At 41.4% G+C, this 19,451-nt stretch overlaps 1 pseudogene; it reads right to left on the bottom strand.

The window, feature by feature from the left end:
* Nucleotides 1–1,580: 1,580 nt before the first annotated feature.
* LOC120993930 overlaps nucleotides 1,581–19,451 on the bottom strand; it is a 29,069-nt pseudogene continuing 11,198 nt past the window's right edge.

Raw genomic sequence — 19,451 nt, 5'->3', positions numbered from 1 at the left:
GGATGTGGAAACGTTACACAGGAGAAATACAGCAGATAATGTCGCTGATGTCAGCAGCGGCTAATATAAAACTACAGGGAATGTCACAGGTATTTGGGATGTGGAAACGTTACACAGGAGATGTACCCCAGGTAATGTCACTGTCCACAGTGGACACCGTCTACAGAAAAAGTATACTGGATGTCACAGATGTTTTTGAGATGCGCGCACGTTACTAACTATTGCACGCTATTTAGTGCAGGATGCGCTAAAAATATATATTGCTGCCACACACTAGAGTCTTTAAAAGCACTTTTGGGTCTTTAAAGTTTTAGCAATTTAGCGCACGTTGCGCTAAAAATATATATTGTGGCTGTCACACACAACAATAGTCCGTAAAAGGACTTTTGGGTCTCTGACAAGTTTTTCAACTTAAAAAAATATTAATTCACTCCGTACACTATCTTTCCCTTCTTCAGCACAGCTCTCCCTGACTAACACTGAGCCGAACACGTGTCATCAGGTGCTATATAGCACCCGATGACGCGTTGCGGCCAGCCAATCACTGTAATGCCAGTAACCAACATGGCTACGGCATTACAGTGAAGGGCAGTACTTACCTGCAAGTTTATTGGCTGCGTAGCAGCCAACAAAGGTGCAGGGAGGAGACTCGTGCATTGTACTCGAGCCAAACTGGTGTTCGGCCGAACATGCTCGATCAACACTAGTTATTACTGTTGCAAAGCACTTTCTTATTTCTCTTCAGTACGGATATTTGATTCTCTTGTGCTTCTGTAGTCAGTCCCCCAGGGTCAAAGTTTGGTTTGCGCTGCAGCTTTATGGAAAGCACCTGGCCTATGTCACCTATTTTCTGTAGAACCTTTTTGGTGGGAGTAATACAAGGTGGTGTGAAAAATTAGTTTCCAACTGTTACATCTCCAGGGTAGTCCGTCTTCATTGAGTTTTTGGACTCCTGTGATTGATCTTTGCTTTTGGTATCAACAGAGAAGTTATCCTTGTTACGGCATTTAGTCGGGTAACAGTAACAATTTTATGAGTAGTTCTGCTTATTTTTCTTCATTTCTTGGATGGTTTATAATTTTTGCTAGGAATCCACTTTTTGTCACTTAAGTCATTTCCAGGCTCCTTAGATTGAGTTAAGTCTTCCAAAAAAACTGTAGCAGACTTTGCTGCAGTTCGACATAGATTTTTAGGCTTGGGGGGAACAAAATCAAAAGGAGAATCTGGAGAGTCAATGAGAAGTATCTCAGATGTATTATACATTTTCTTTCTAATTGCAGCTTCAAATAGAGCCAATTTTTGTTTGTACAAATCATTCTTATGAATGAGTTGTTTTTTTTACACAGCTCCATAATATTTTCAATTTCTTCATCTCGGAACTTCAGCCTCTGCAATAACTATTTATTCCTGTCTGTCATTTTGTCCTAAGAAGGTTCTTCCACTTCAGGGACTATTGGCTGCCTCTGCTGTAACTGGCTTAGGAGGTGAAGCATCTTCTGGTTTTACTGTTCAAGTTCAACTAACTGGCTTTGGTGCTTGAGATTGGCTATTCTGTGCATTCCTGAGCTCCATTTTCATGCCTAAATCTGCTTTGTGACTGAGTCTTCTTCCATGTTCTCAAGTTTGGCTACTGTGTATGTACGCCTGTGGATTTTAGCAGTTATACATGCCGCAGCTTTCCTTTTCTGCTTCAGCTGTGCTATCGTGTGGGCTAGAATTTTTCTATCCTCAAGGAGATTAAGATGTCTCTGAACTTCCGACATACTCACAAGGACTTCCACCTCATTAGCCACCCAACTCTCTCCTTGCCTTTGCCTTTGCTTTAAGCATCTTTATGCCTATCCATAGTTTTCTTCCATCACTGTACAACTTCTTTCAGTCTCTTGTTTGCAGTTGCTGCCTCATCTGTTTTCTTGCATAGTACTTTGGCCTGCTTTTGGAAATCTCTTTCCAGTTTCAGCATTTCATATTGTTTCTTACAGTCTTTCTTCTTAAGCTGAATCACTTCCTTAGTTTTCTGTTGTTTACAAGAATGGGGCTTTTCATCATCTTCCTTCATCTGCCTTGTGAGCTGTATTCTCTGCATTTTCATTGCTTGAATCTCTTGACTAATGTTAGTGACAGTTTTTTTCAGTAGACTCTCTTAACTTCACAAGCTTGGATTACACATTTAACTTTTTATTCAAGAAGACTCAGCTTGAGATCTTTCAAAGTATTAGTCTTCACCATAAGAGACTATAAGGCCTCTCTCACGTATGTGTTAAGATCTCCAGCAGAGAACACCCTGCAGGAGCTCTTTGAGTCTGGCATAGCCGGATGTTATCGCAATGTCTGCTGACCCTATTGACTATAATGGGATCCGGCGGACATCTGGCCGCTATCTTGCAAATATGGTTTTCAGATGTTTCCATGTTGGTCAAGACAAGTATAGTCCCTCTGTGAGATGGGGAAACAGCTCTCATTGTCTGAACATTGTGTTTGTTTAAATAAAGTTAAATGATCGGGACTGATGTTTTGCTGTTTGGCCACAAGATGCTGCTGTTTTTTAGGCACAGCTGACTGACTGCATATATATTTCCATATTCATGAGAGGTGTGGTTCTAGAGTGCTTGAAGAAGGATCTGCAGCTATCTTAGAATCGAGCTGAGAGCTGAGGAACTGCGTGTGAGCAGACAAACTGATGGATCCAGGAGAAAGAGGACCCCCTCAGTGACCACAGCTGCAGCTGAGTGAAGCTGATTGTGGTACAAGACCCAGATCCTGTCTAGGGAAAGGAGAATTGTTTCCAGGAAGGCTGACAAGAGCTAAGGAACAAGCTGCTTATCCTGTGGGACCTCATGTTTGCTGGAGAGACTGGTTGTTTGGTTCAAAGACATCAGTGGATAAAGAGCAGACCCAGGTCGGTAAGATCGTGCACACATCTCACTTCAGTTTGGCGCCTAGAGACTTAGACCAGGCCTGTAGTTAGTTAGTTAGGGTCTCTGCTTTGTGTCAGGTCTAAAGTGTTGCTACTGCTATTACAAGTACTCCATTACTAAAAGGGACATTGCACATTTGAAAGCTGATAAATACCCCCACGAACTCTATCCAGTTCAGCGTTTTGCTCAGGAGAAATAATCAGGCACGCACTACCGGACTAGTTATGGGAGGGGGAATAATATACAGCATGATAAGATTGTGCACTGTTGTGTTGTACTGCAGGTCAGCCCGTACTAAGCACCCAACCAATTGTTCGTGTTTGTTTCAGGGTAATAATAGGTACGGCGAGGCAGTTTTAGTTTTGCCCGCCAGTAGGTAAATTACCACAAAATTTCCGCTGGCATCCATCAGTGGCCGCCATGCTGTGCAACACAGGGGTCTCAGCCTTTGGGCTGGGTGTATGTAAACTTATTTTATGTTCTCAGAATTTGTGGTTGTGTTTATTATCACGTGTTAGTAAAATTCAGTTTTTGCAAAAGCTGGTGTCAGAGTTGCTTTCCTCGTTTGTGACTTCGCTGTATCCTGGGGAGCCCACCCTGGTACACAGCTTACACCTCCATGGGTCTGTAGCAGTAAAGCCTGCAGATATTACACCTGCTGTTTATGTTTTTGAAGCTTTACAGTCCGTGATGAATACTGGTTTATTCTAGATTTTCCTGACTCTGTCTTCATATCTAAGAGTCTTTAAGGTCCCCACATGTTAGAGTCAGCAGTGTTGACAACCATGAGAGTATGACTGATACTACAGAGCGAATCTTGCAAAAGACGTATTAACTTGGAATCTCTGTATGGCACAAAACCACCTTTTTTTATTCATCTCCCAAAGCACTGATAACATTGACCAGAGACAATAAACCACGGTTAATGCTAATACCTTCCTTCAATAGATCACGTTCAGCTTTGGTCTTCTGTTTTTCTGACCTAGCAAGATTGACAAGGTGCAGTTTGGAAAAAAAAACTGCTGTTTTTATCCTCTTTTTTTTATGCTCTATTAATATTATGAATATGGCATGTGATCCAGAAGACTGGAAATTCATATCGGAAGAAGCCATAGTGCGAGAGGTATTGTTCTGCTCCAAGCAAGTCATGGTATCCACACAGTCCTTAACTCACGCTCAGTCAAGCCACACATCTTAATGCCCTCCTTAGTATCTTCATTTATGCTAATTGGAATAGCTTTTTCTCAATGGAAATATAACAGATCAAAAATCTCTTTTTTATAAATCTCCAAGTAAGAAATTTTAAAAATAAATTCCCTGTCTGCTCTCTGTTCAATTTCCTGAAACAATGCCTTTACAACCCTTGGGATGACCCCACAGTTGGTTCCTTCCCTTGGTCATGGAGGTAAGCTCCTTCCATTGAGAAGGCCTTGAATAAGAGATGATACAGCATTGTTATATACAGTACCTCCTGCTCAGCTGATGGATCAAATACATCTACATGGAGTTTGTATGTTCTCCCAGTGTTTGTGTGGGTTTCCTCCGGGTACTCCGGTTTCCTCCCACACTCCAAAGACTGATAGGGAACTTAGATTGTGAGCTCCATTGGGGACAGTTCGATGCCAATGTCTGTAAAGTGCTGCAGAATATAGTAGAGCTATATAAGTGCATAAAATAAATAAATAGAATACAAATCGTTTGTGAATGATTTCTCATTCCCAATGATCACCTGAGGTTCCACAGGAACAAAAGTAAGACATGTCTAACAGCCTTCACTGATCCCATCCAGCACCAAGGGATGTCCAGTGCCTCATCATGTTTCAGGTCTTGTCGTTCAGTTGATTGTCCCACCTGCTGCTGAGGTCTTCTCAGCTCTGACCTCTCTCCCCGTGTGGTTACTCCGTCCTCTCCCTGTCTTATTACGTATTCAAATTAGTGAAAAGTGTCCATCTGCCCACTTTGATACCAGGTCTTATGCTAAGCACATGTTCGGGCCAGGGAGAACTCAACTGAATGTGATGTGGGGTATCACCCTTTGTATGATGACAATGGGAAAATTAGCGGTCTGAATTCAATTAACCCTCTAAAAATCCAAGTTACTTTTTCAGATTAGTGAAAAGCGTCCATCTGCCCACTTTGATGCTAGTTCTTATGTCAACAATCTGTTCGGGCCAGGCTGAGCTCAGCTGAATATGATACAGGTTATCACCCTCTGTATGATGGCAGTGTGAGATTAATGGCATGTATTTAAACTGTTTAAATGAAACTCTTTTCTGTCCATTTTGATGTCCATCTTTGTGCCAGTCATTTCTGTTTTCGTGTAGATTTGAACTGATTTTACCTCAGGACAACTCAGTGCCACTTTTTTTGTTACTGGCAAAAAGTTATCTTCATAATTCATTAACAAAACTTCTAATTATGTGAAGAAGAAACCGATGAATAAGAAACCACGAATAAGAAACTGGTTAAAAAGGAAACCATCTTCAGCTTTGTACAAAAAGAACATAATGAAGTGGTGACAGCCCTGTGATCAAGAGCAGGTGCCGGGTTAGAGCTGGCTGGCACTCAGGTGTCCCCAGGATCATGGACATGTGCAGGGCTAGTGGTGGCTGGTCCTCAGGTGTCCCTTGGATCCCATTCGGGTGCAGAGCTAGTCCTGAAGTATCCCCAGGATCACTGAGGAGTGTAGGGCTAAAGCTGGCAAGAGCTCAGGTGTCCTTGGAATCATGGACCGGTGCATGGCTAGTGCTGGCCGGTACTTAGGTGTCCCCGGGATCACAGACAGGTACAGGCCTAATGTTGGTTGGTTGTGCCCTATATTGAACACTTGTGCAGAGGAATTTTAGACTGGCCACTGACACTAAAGTTCATGGACTTATGTCCATGTGTAATCATTTGTATGATGGCCACACTCCTGATCCGATAGATAAGTAAGGGTTATAGTCCACTGACTAATGAGTCCCTGGTCACAAATCCTGTACAACCCGATAGGTAAACATTTACATAATACATAACTACAACTCTCAAGTTGAGGGATCCACCAAAAGTCCAACCATTGTGGAAAAGTGTGGGCTAGACTGAATGTCTATTTGTCATTCTGAGACAAGCGTACAATATGATTATGTTCAGATCTGGCAGAATTGCCATGCAGATTTTGCTCTACAAATCCACAGCAGTTTACAATATGATACAAGTGGATGGGGTTTTCAAAATACTATTCACGTCACTGCGATTGGTATCACAGCAAACGTAATGATCCGCACTACACAATTATCATGTAATTTATCCTGTACATTGAATTCTGTAAAAAAAAAAATCCAAAATTGCTGCTTTTTGCTTATTCACTACCAATAAAAAAAATTGAATAAAAAGCGATCAAAAAGTGTAATGTATCCCAAACTAATACCTATGAAAACTACAAGTCGTCCTGCAAAAGTCAAGCCCTCACACAGCTCTGTAGAAAGAAAAAGAAAAAAGGTATGGGTCTTGGGATACGGCAATGCAAAAACATTTTCTTATTTTTAATAAGAGAGTTTTTATTCCGCAAAAGTAGTAAAACATAAAAAAAAAATTATGGCCCAGATTTATTATACTTTCACTCCAGAATTCTGGTGGCAAAAAGTCGCAAAAGCCCTATTGCTCCCTTGCACTAAATTTAAAGAGGACCTTTCACTAGAATAAAACATCTAAACTAACTATACAGACATGGAGAGCGGCGCCCAGGGATCTCCCTGCACTTACTATTATCCCTGGGCGCCGCTCCGTTCTCCCGGTATAGCCTCCGGTATCTTCATATGTTAGGCTCCACCCAGGGGAACCTCCAGGCGTCTCATTCTCCCATGCTGTAGCGCTGGCCAATCGCAGCGCTCAGCTCATAGCCTGAGATGCTTTTTTTTCTCTCAGGCTATGAGCTGAGCGATGCGATTGGCCAGCGCTACAGCATGGGAGAATAAGACGCCGGCAGGTTCCCCTGGGTGTAGCCTAACTATGAAGTTACCGGAGGCTATACCGGGAGAACGGAGCGGCGCCCAGGTATAACAGTAAGTGCAGGGGGATCCCTGGGCGCCGCTCTCCATGTCTGTATAGTTAGTTTAGATGTTTTATTCTAGTGAAAGGTCCTCTTTAAGCAATTGCGCAAAATATTGTGACTTTTTGCATTTTTACACCACTCACTCCAGTTTTGTAATGTGGCTGGACAAGTGGGGGTGGTTAACTATGTTAATGTGTTTCACTCCATATTTATCAATGAGACTTTTTTTTAAAAATGTTGCAAAAAAGTCACAATCTCACTCCAGGAGGAGGCTGGAATTGGAAAACTGGAGGAGCTTCTCTAAACAATAGTGTTAGGTCTGAGGATAAGGGCTTGTTCACACGGCCGTTGGACCTCCATTGCTGTATTGTGGCACGCATACGGCGGGTCCACAATACACGGGGCACTGGCTGTGTGCTTTCCGCATCACGGATGCGGACCCATTCACTTGAATGGGTCCACAAATCCGGAGATGCGGTGCGGAACGGAAGCACGGAACGGAACCCTACGGAAGCACTACAGAGTGCTTCCGTGGGTTCCGTTCCGTACCTCCGCACCGCAAAAAGATAGAACTTGCTCTATCTTTTTGCGGAACGGACGGATCGCGGACCCCATTTAAGTGAATAGGGTCGTGATCCGCATGCGGCAGCCCCACGTCCAGTGCCCCTGCATTGCAGACTGCAATTTGCGGTCCACAGCACGGGCACGGAGGGGCAACGGTCGTGTGAACAAGCCCTAAGACAAATTTATCAAGTAAGATGAGACATTTGATAAATGGTGCGTAAAGTACTCCAATGCATTCCTCGCACAGTGTTATTGATGCTGAAAAATGAATGTAAAAACTCAGTGGCAGCATTACTGTTTTTTCCCTTAATCTCCCAAAAAGAGTTAATAAGCCTTAATAAGTAAGTTATGTGTACCTCTAAATGACACGATTAAAAGCTACAAGCTCTCCCAGAAAAAAGCAATCCCTTTATATGGCTGCATCGATGGAAAAATAAAAAAGTTATAGCTCTTGGAAAGCGACAATGAAAAAAATCAATTGTTCATTAAAGCCTAAAAAAGGCTGGTCATTAATTGGTTAATAAATTCCCACTTATGTATTTGGTACAAATTACTACCATATTCTATGATTGAGGTTCGACTGCTGGAACCCACAAGATCTTTAGAATGAAGAAGCAGCATTGCTTACAGTACGTCTTTACATTGCTACACAACACTTCTCTTGGCTACCTGCTGTACATTACTTGAATGGAGCTCTGTCGCATTTCCCTGAACAGTAGAGGTCTGGGAGCACTGCAATGCAGGTGACAAGCAGATCAGGGGGCACATAGTACCACACGCGGTGTTCCCTGAAAATAATGGTTCAAAGTAATGCTAGTCACGCACTCTGCTCCTAAATAAACTAGCGGTATGTGCCTCACACTGTGCCCTGTCTTTCATACAGCCATGGCTTTGGAACAAAGTGTCCCTCTTCTTGCACTTTGTTCCTTATTACAAACCCAAGGGTGCCCACAGTGGGATGGATGGCTGCAAGGCGCAGCATATGTCATCCGCTAACGGTGTGTAAGGCATACTGCAGGGGCAGCAGCAGGATCATAAGAAGAAAATAACTTATTTGGCTAAAGTACCATCCGCTCTTTTTTGCCCTGACATCTATTATGGTAAATATAGCCCTGGTCACAGAAGAAGGTCCCAAACTTTTCACCCTCTGCTAGTAGCAAGAGAAATTATTCACATTCTGATCTCTTCAGAGCTGAAATCTCACAGCGTTCTTTGCTAGCTTAGGGTAAATGGGGGAGATTTATCAAGCTGGTGTAAACCCACCACAATAGAAACTTTCATATACACAGCACACAGTTAGTATAAAATTATATTTAATTTTATTAAATCATCACAAATAACATTAAAAAAGTCAGTAGCAGCGGCATTCATATTCAAAAGAATAGAACTACAAAGGGCGTGTAATAATATGAAAAATCCCTTCAATGTAAAAATGGAGCCACCAATACGATAGAACTCAACAGATTAAATAAATAATTAATGAAAGTGCCTAGTGCAAAACATATTACACACAATTCATTAGGGAATACATAATAACATAATACCGACTAGTGATGAGCGGCAGGGGCAATATTTTAATTTGCAATATTTCGCGAATAATTTGGAGAACATTTGTTATATATTCACGAATTTGAGAATTTGCGATTATTTTCTTGATTGCGAAAATCGGCAATGTAATATTTGCGTAACGCGCATGGAATACAGGCTTGGGTCACTTTTGCTACATTTTTCAAGCTGCTAGAAGTTTCCTGAGACTGGAGAAAATGGTTGGCACGGCAGAACTTTACAATAGCTTTATATGCAGATAGAGTGCTCCAATATATTTGCGATTGCGCAAATCAGCAAGTAATGATGAGAATATTTTTTTTTCGGAATACGGGCAACTTCACATTTTAGCAGGTCTGACTACATATTACTGATTGGTGCACTAAGTATTGTTGTGAACTTGTGACATGACAGCACTATGTCTGTAGCATGTATGTATGGACAGCAGAACCTATCAGCTACACTATATCAGGATATAACATACACTGACATCTCCCACTAACTATCTGTATTTTATATATATAAGCTATCTAACTAACTAACTAACTAACTATCTAATGTAATAAAACAGCAAAGCACAGAGCACAGCAATGACACTGCTTTCTCTCTCAGAACTCCATAAAACTACAGAAAATGGCTGCTGGGGAGGTTCTTATATAGTAAGGGGTAGGCAACTGTCCTATTGGTTGCTAGGGATGTTGCTAAGCTCAGACCAGGGGTGTAGCTATAGGGGAAGCAGGGGAAGCTGCAGCTTTGGAGCCCTGACCCAGAAGGGGCCCATCATGGACGAGGAGGACTAAAGGATTTGGTCAGGGCCCCCCACAACAGTATTACACAATGAAATTATATATGGTGACAGTATAAAAAGTGTATAAAACGGATGGAAAAGCTGAGAGAGCGATCTTTACTAGCCATAGGAATGGTGGTGGCATGAATGAAGGGGTCACTAAAAAATTACTGTGGGATGGAGCCCCATTCAAAAATTTGTTATGGGGCCCAGTCATTTCTAGCTATGCCACTGGCTCAGACAAATACATTGCAGCCTTCTCATTGGCCCACAAACAAGAAGCAGGGAGGGATCATGTGTTCAGATGAAAAAAAATCTAGAATATTCGTGAATACGAATATATAGCAGTATATTCAAAATATTCGCAAATTCTCGAAGTGCCGATATTCTCGATTAAAATTTGCGATTCGAATATTCGCGCCCAACACTAATACCGACCAGTGTAGCTTCCTCAGGGGATAGCTGACAATGTGCTCCCTGCCTTTATATACCCTACTGAATATCATTAAAATAGAAACACTTGAGAGAATAAACTTACTCAGCTGAAACTCATGTGCTCCATAGTGTATCAACGACGTGCGTTCCACGCTGATACACATGACATCACATCCCCTTCATTACCACAATTTCCATCCTTATTCCTTATCTTTCATAAATTGTATATTCATTATAGTACAGGGTGAGCCATTTATATGGATACACCTTAATAAAATGGGAATGGTTGGTGATATTAACTTCCTGTTTGTGGCACATTAGTATATGTGAGGGGGGAAACTTTTCAAGATGGGTGGTGACCATGGTGGCCATTTTGAAGTCGGACATTTTGAATCCAACTTTTGTTTTTTCAATAGGAAGAGGGTCATGTGACACATCAAACTTATTGGGAATTTCACACGGAAAACAATGGTGTGCTTGGTTTTAACGTAACTATTCTTTCATGAGTTATTTACAAGTTTCTGACCACTTATAAAATGTGTTCAATGTGCTGCCCATTGTGTTGGATTGTCAATGCAACCCTCTTCTCCCACTCTTTACACACTGATAGCAACAACACCACAGGAGAAATGCTAGCATAGGCTTCCAGTATCCATAGTTTCAGGTGCTGCACATCTCGTATCTTCACAGCATAGACAATTGCCTTCAGATGACCCCAAAGATAAAAGTCTAAGGGGGTCAGATCGGGAGACCTTGGGGGCCATTCAACTGGCCCACGATGACCAATCCACTTTCCAGGAAACTGTTCATCTAGGAATGCTCGGACCTGACACCCATAATGTGGTGGTGCACCATCTTGCTGGAAAAACTCAGGGAACGTGCCAGCTTCAGTGCATAAAGAGGGAAACACATCATCATGTAGCAATTTTGCATATCCAGTGGCCTTGAGGTTTCCATTGATGAAGAATGGCCCCACTATCTTTGTACCCCATATACCATACCATACCATAAATTTTTTTGTTCCAACAGTCTTGGAGGGATCTATCCAATGTGGGTTAGTGTCAGACCAATAGCGGTGGTTTTGTTTGTTAACTTCACCATTCACATAAAAGTTTGCCTCATTACTGAACAAAATCTTCTGCGTAAACTGAGGGTCCTGTTCCAATTTTTGTTTTGCCCATTCTGCAAATTCAGTGCGCCGATCTGGGTCATCCTCGTTGAGATGCAGTAGCTGGAGTTTGTAAGGGTGCCATTTGTGAGTAGCTAATATACGCCGAAGGGATGTTCGACTAATGCCACTCTCCAGTAACATGCGGCGAGTGCTACGCTATGGGCTCTTGCTGAATGAAGCTATGACAGCCACTGATGTTTCTTCATTAGAGACAGATTTCATGCGTCCACATTTTGGCAAATCCAACACTGAACCAGTTTCACGAAACTTAGCAAGCAGTTTGCTAACTGTAGCATGGGAGATGGGTGGTCTCGTAGGGTGTCTTGCATTGAAATCTGCTGCAATGACCCGGTTACTGCGTTCACCAGACATCAACACAATTTCTATCCGCTCCTCACGTGTTAACCTCGGCGACATGTCAATGGCTGTAAACAAAGAGAAACTTGTAAATGACTCATGAAAGAATAAAGTTACGTTAAAACCATTGTTTTCCGTGTGAAATTCCCAATAAGTTTGATGTGTCACATGACCCTCTTCCTATTGAAAAAACAAAAGTTGGATTCAAAATGGCCGACTTCAAAATGGCCGCCATGGTCACCACCCATCTTGAAAAGTTTCCCCCCTCACATATACTAATGTGCCACAAACAGGAAGTTAATATCACCAACCATTCCCATTTTATTAAGGTGTATCCATATAAATGGCCCACCCTGTACAATAGGAGGACAAATGAAATAAAGATTAAAAAAAATCATAAACCTCTCCTAAACATACAAACATATGTGATGTTCGCAATGTGCGTTCCACAGTGAAACGCACTACATCACTTCCGCAAACTGGTGTAAAGTAGAACTGGCTTAGTTGCCCTTAGCAACCAATCAGATTCTACCTTTCATTTCTTACAGCTCCTTTGGAAAATGATGTAATGTATATTTGTAAGGTGGTAAACCATCCACACTACATTGCCATTAAAAGGACATATAACCCTTTGGCCTCATAAATACGACCGTTGTTTTGGTCCGCATCTGAGCCGCAGTTTTTGTGGCTCGGATGCGGACCCATTCACTCCGTGTGCTGTCCGCATCCTTTGCTCCGTTCCGTAGCGGCGCAAAGAATAGGCATTTCTACAATGGGCCGTCCGTTCCGTTCTGCAAATTGCGGAGGGCACACGGGCAGCTTCCGTTTTTTTGCGGATCCGCGGTTTTTGAACCGCAAAAAACGAAACGGTCTTGTGCACGAGGGCTTTGACTGTATATTTCTGAAGCGGATAGTATCAACCATATTATGACTCCTGATATTGAAAGTAGGAGAACTATACTGGTATAATAACCAAGCGAGAAATCATCCACGATATAATAACCAAACAATTAATGTATCTATTTCTTTACCTACAATAATAAGTGTGGAGATTTGGATATATCTCTTATATATATAAAAATTATTTTCTGTCTGTCTGTTCTTTATGCGCGACCAAACGACTGGACCGATCTTCACCAAATTTGGCACACAGGTACATCAGGTGTCCGAGAAGGTTTTGGCATTATTGCATTAGCCAATAGAAGCCAGCAAGCCTTTCACTTAAATCCAAACTGCCATTTACACAGTCACATGTCCCTTATTAGCCAATAGAAGCTTACAGGTCCTACTCCAGGTTGCCATAACAACTGATCACAGGTTTTAGCAGTTCGCAGGTCCTGAAATATTCAGTGACGGCACAACTACACTGCTACATGCATGGGGGGAAGGGGCCACTATTAAACGGACGGCCGCTTTGGAGTTCACTGGTAAAGGGATGGGCAATGTGGAGGTCACTGTTAAAGGGGCAGGCACTGTGAAGGTCACTGTTAAAGGGGTGGTCACTGTTAAAGGGGCGGGCATTGTGAAGGTCACTGTGGAGGTCACAGTTAAAGGGGCGGACACTGTGGAGGTCACTATTAAAGGGGCGGGCACTGTGGAGGTCACTGTTAAACGGGATGGCACTGTGGAGGTCACTGTTAAAGGGGTGGGCACTGTGGAGGTCTCTGTTAAAGGGGCGGGCACTGTGGAAGTCACTGTTAAAGGGGCGGGTACTGTAGAAGTCACTGTTAAATGGGCGGGTACTGTGGAGGTCACTGTTAAAGGTGTGGCCACTATGAAGGTCACTGTTAAAGGGGTGGTCAATGTTAGAGGGGCAGGCACTGTGAGGGTCACTATTAAAGGGGTGGGTGCTGTGAAAGGGGCTGACACTATGGAGGTCACTGGTAAAGGGGCGGGCACTGTGGAGGTCACTGTTAAAGGGGATGGCACTGTGGAGGTCACTGTTAAAAGGGCGGGCACTGTGGAGGTCTCTGTTAAAGGGGCAGGCACTGTGGAAGTCACTGTTAAAGGGGTGAGTATGGTGGAGGTCACTGTTAAAGGGCCAGCCACTATGAAGGTCACTGTTAAAGGGGTGTTCAATGTTAAAGGGGTGGGCACAGTGGAGGTCACTGTTAAAAGGGGGGAAAACTGTGGAAGTCACTGTTAAAGGGGTGGGTACTGTGGAGGTCAATTTTAAAGGGGTGGGCACAGTGGAGGTCACTGTTAAAGGGGCAGGCACTGTGGAGGTCACTGTTAAAGGAATGGGCACTGTGAAGGTCACTGTTAAAGGGGCGTCCACTATGAAGGTCACTGTTAACCCCTTAAGGACACATGACGTACCGGTACGGCATGTTTCCCGAGTCCTTAAGGACACATGACGTACCGGTACGTCATGGCTTTAAATCGCGATGCCGGCGCCGCGGGGGTTAATCGGAACGGGATGCCGGCTGAAATCATTCAGCCGGCATCCTGTAACAATGCCAGGGGGGGTCATTTGACCCCCCCGTATCGGCGATCGCAGAAAACCGCAGGTCAATTCAGACCTGCGGTTTGCTGCGTTTCCGGTCCATTCGGGTCTCCGTTGACCCGATGAACCGGAAAAAGACTGCGATCAGTGGGGTGATTATACACCACCAATCACAGTCCGAAGATTTGAAGAGGCGGTGCTGACCCTGGTGCTGAACGCTGCTGTCCAGGGTGCTGATTGGTGCAGGGGGGAGAGGCGCGAGATTCAAACTTCCTGCGCTCCTCTCTCCCCTCCTCTTCCTGTTCTGCACGAGCACCCGGCAGCATCGTCCAGCACCAGCTCCTGAGTCCCCCCTAATCGCCATCCATCACCCTCCTGCACCCATCGCCACCCAGGTAGGTTAGGGTCAGTGAGGGAGAGGCACCTTTAGGCAGGGATAGAAGTATTAGTTTTAGTCTAGGCATCCTCAAACTGCGGCCCTCCAGATGTTGTAAAACTATAACTAACTCCCAGCATGCCCAGACAACCTACAGCCATCAGCAGGGCATGGTGGGAATTGTAGTTTTACAACATCTGGAGGGCCGCAGTTTTAGGATGCCTGCTTAGTGTCTCCAAAGTCTGAGAGCCATACATATTGGGCATCGTCGCGTCCGTAAAAATCGTCTCTATAAAAAAAACATTTAACCCAACCCCCCCAGATGAAGAGCGTTAAAAAAAAAAAAAAACGTGTAAAAAAATCTATTTTTTTGTCACCTAACATCAGAAAAAGTGTAATAGCGAGCGAACAAAATGTCATATGCACCCCCAATTAGTGCCAATAAAACCGCCATCTCATCCCGCAAAAAATGAGCCCCTACATTAGATAGTCGCCCAACTAAAAAAAAAAATTTTTTTTGGGTTCCTAAAATGATAATATAGTGTAAAATCTAAATAACTTCTAAAATGTAGACATATTAGGTATCGCCGCGTTCGTAAGAATCTGCCCTATGAAAATAACATTTGACCAAACCCCTTGGATGAACAGCGTTAAAAATATAAAATAAAAACGGTGCCAAAACACCAATTTTTGGGCAAAATTTCCATTTGAATCCTTTTTTTCCGGTAATAATGCAAGGGTTAACAGCCAAACAAAACTCAATATTTATGGCCCTAATTCTGTAGTTTGCAGAAACACCCCATATGTGGTCGTAAATGGCTATATAGCCACACGGCAGGGCGTAGAACAAAGGGAACTCCATATGGTTTCTGGAAGGCAGATTTTGATGGACAGTTTTTTTTGACGCCATGTCCCATTAGAAGCCCCCCCCCCGATGTAGCCTAGACTAGAAACTCCAAAAAAGTGACCCCATCTAAGAAACTACACCCCTCAAGGTATTCAAAAGTTACTTTACAAACTTTGTAATAGAATAAGAGGGGCACACCTACATCTAATTCACATCGACCACTACACAGTAATATGTTAATAAAAGAATTTATTAAATATACATACGGTACCTGATAAATTTATAATACATCTAAAATACATAAAATACATAAATCTATACTGTAAATAAATGAATATATATATTAATGCAGATAAAATGTAATCATACTAAGGGTTAATGACGTCATGCATTCGTTTTTTGGTAGTGAATGTCTCTAGTGGGATTGCCGAAATAATGGATAAGAAAGCAGTCACTATATTGGTCCGCGGTATGCGATTCTTCCAGGAGGGAAAAAGGCATATGGATGCGTTAATCTTTCAATATAGGGAAATGTATTGTCCTTTACGTATGAGTACATACATTCCTTTTTATAATGAAAACTTTGTTTCACAGTTGTAGCTCCGCTAGTGCACTGTGATACAATATAGCAAGTACTCACTGTTTGTAGAAGCGGTAAAGTGTTCGGGTCGTTGCGCTTAACGTGGCATCCCACGTGTTGTCAGCGCAGATGATTATACCTCCAATCTACTTTATCGTGAGTTGTAAACTTGCATTTTTGTTTGACACAGATTTCTATGTGCAAACACAGGGCACGGCCATGGGCACCAGGTTTGCCCCCAGCTATGCCAACTTGTTTATGGCCCAGTGGGAGCAAGACGTCATCACCCCAAAGCTGGGGACGGACCTGGTGCTCTGGGACCGTTACATAGATGACGTGCTGTTTATATGGAATAAAGACCAAAAATCATTGGACTCCTTTTTGGAAAATATTAATGATAATTTATTGAACTTACGGTTCTCAGCGACCACAAGCATGTCCTCTATCGAATTCCTAGATCTACAAATCAATATAGAAGATCAAAAATTAGTATGCAGCACTTATCATAAACCGACATCAAAGAATAGTCACATACTATATAATAGTTGCCATTTGCCGCAATGGCTCTTAAATATACCGTCAGGACAATTCAGACGCATTAAAAGAAATTGTTCAAAACAAGACACATTTGAAGAAGAAGCAGCCATCTTAAAGGATCAATTTTTAGAGAAAAAGTATCCCTTAGACCTATTAGAATCCTCGCTAGATACAATACGCAAATTGGATCGAAATACTTTTTTCTCAGAAAAAACAGAAATTCCAAAGTCCACAACTCAAGAAACCGTTAGAATAATATTGCCATTCAACTCACAATATAAAAAGATTAAATATATAATCAATAAACATTGGCACCACATTATCAAAGATAGAACAATAGGACACGTATTGCCTAATAAACCTCATATTATTTTCACTAAGGCACCAAATTTGGGCCTATTAGTTGCCCCTACAATCAACAACAAAACCTTAAAAACACCAACCATCCAAAAATGGATAGGTATGTCAGGCTTTTATAGATGTGGGTCCTGTATGGGATGCAAATTTACTACATTCCCCAAAAAAACAAGTGAAGTGAAATCAACTAGCATTAATTATATACATAAAATTAGGGAATTCTTGACATGCAACACAGAAAGTGTAATATATATTATACAGTGCCCATGCAGAAAACAGTACGTGGGCAGAACCAAAAGAACTTTAAAAAAACGTATAGCTGAGCATATCACAAATATTAAAAAAAGATACGACAAGCATGCCCTGTCACTCCACTTTAAAACAGTACATAATCAGGACCCAAGAGGCATAAACTTTGTGGCCCTAGAAAAAGTAAACATACAGTGGAGAGGAGGGGACCATATAGGAAAAATGTCTAGGATGGAGTCTAGAAAGATTTTTGAGTTTAATTCCCTTCTCCCACAAGGATTAAATGCAGAGATGGAGGTATTTGGTTTTTTGTAAAAAGAGGACAATTGAAAACCACTTGTGTCCCTCATCGCTATAATTTAAAAGATTAAATGGACTCCATATAATACTTACCAAAAATATACCTTTAATGGTTGTAGACTAAATATCTCCTAAAAGAAAGAAAAGAAATAAACTTTTTATTTTTTATTTTTTATTATTACATTTTTTATCACTACTCATGCACGTATATTTTTATGTATTTATATGTTTTTAATAAAACTTAAAATAACTTTTAAACAAATATTTTTTATGAATGACTATTTATGGAAGTATAAAGAACCACCTATAAAAAAACATCTGTTGATTATATACTAACTATGCACTTACACACCGGTATTATCTAAAAGCTTCTTATATAATATAGACTAAGATTTCCTCCAACCAAAACCAAATAAAAACTGAAGGAGAATATATATATCTGTTGATATTAGAATTTAAAAACATCAACGTATATAGTAAGGCATGATTTAAATAAACAGGTTTGATTGGTTGGTATATATACTTCAAGATCGTCTTAAAAACGCATGGTCTGGATGTAGACACACACATAATTATAGAGATCCATGAGTCCACATTCTGTGGAAACAACTCGTTATTAACCAGCCAACACACAACCCATCTATGGAGAACGAAATACTATTAACCCCACGTTCCAACTAGACAAGTTTAGCTTTTTAACTATAAGCTTCCACATACATACACATGTCTACAATGTACGATATTACCCTGCCATGTATATATAAAACGCTATGATAAAGATCTATAAATATTTTAGGAGCATATTTTATTGCATTGAAAGAATGTATAATTGGTAACAATTATGGCATTTTGAAAATCACAGTAAGAACCGCATTGGAAAAGCACATTGAATGAACAAACAGTAGTTGAATATTTAGATATATGCTTTTTGTTTTTAGATATATTCCTATATATATATTGAAGATTTTATAATATAAATGTATGATTAAAGTAGTTTAAAATATCATGTTTTAAAATTATAGTTGTTTTATTGGGCTATTTCCATCTTATGTTCACAAAGATTCTGAAAAAACGGTATATTTGGGAACTACTACTACTATTGTCCAGTTTTATACTATATACATATATTTCTGCAACACTGTGACTAAGAGGTTAAATGATCAACCAAGCTGGGCGTCAATCTTCAGGTGCTGCACTAAATGACGTAATAGCTCTAAATGGGTAATGGATGTAGCCCTATATAAAGAGGCAAATATTAGATGAGACTTGACCACTGAGGAAGGAGTCGTGCTAACTCCGAAACGCGTATGGTGTAGACAAGTCTCAACAGAAGGAAAGAAACCGCAACATCATTTGCGCATCTTAATTGAATTTGCAACCAATCTGTAAAGAAACGAAAAGTCCAGCCGTGCAAAAAAGATACAAGGCAATGGTGAATTTCAAGTAGGGCCGAATTCATACTGACCCTAGCTCACCAAACGGACTGTTTCTCTTCCTATTTTTTGTGCAAGTTCATTCAATGCAAGTTTACAACTCACGATAAAGTAGATTGGAGGTATAATCATCTGCGCTGACAACACGTGGGATGCCACGTTAAGCGCAACGACCCGAACACTTTACCGCTTCTACAAACAGTGAGTACTTGCTATATTGTATCACAGTGCACTAGCGGAGCTACAACTGTGAAACGAAGTTTTCATTATAAAAAGGAATGTATGTACTCATACGTAAAGGACAATACATTTCCCTATATTGAAAGATTAACGCATCCATATACCTTTTTCCCTCCTGGAAGAATCGCATACCGCGGACCAATATAGTGACTGCTTTCTTATCCATTATTTCAGCAATCCCACTAGAGACATTCACTACCAAAAATCTAATGCATGACGTCATTAACCCTTAGTACGATTACATTTTATCTGCATTAATATATATATTCATTTATTTAC

The sequence above is a fragment of the Bufo bufo genome, chromosome 3 (assembly GCF_905171765.1).
Source record: "Bufo bufo chromosome 3, aBufBuf1.1, whole genome shotgun sequence".
NCBI lineage: Eukaryota > Metazoa > Chordata > Amphibia > Anura > Bufonidae > Bufo > Bufo bufo.
This window is presented reverse-complemented; position numbering and strand designations above follow the sequence as displayed.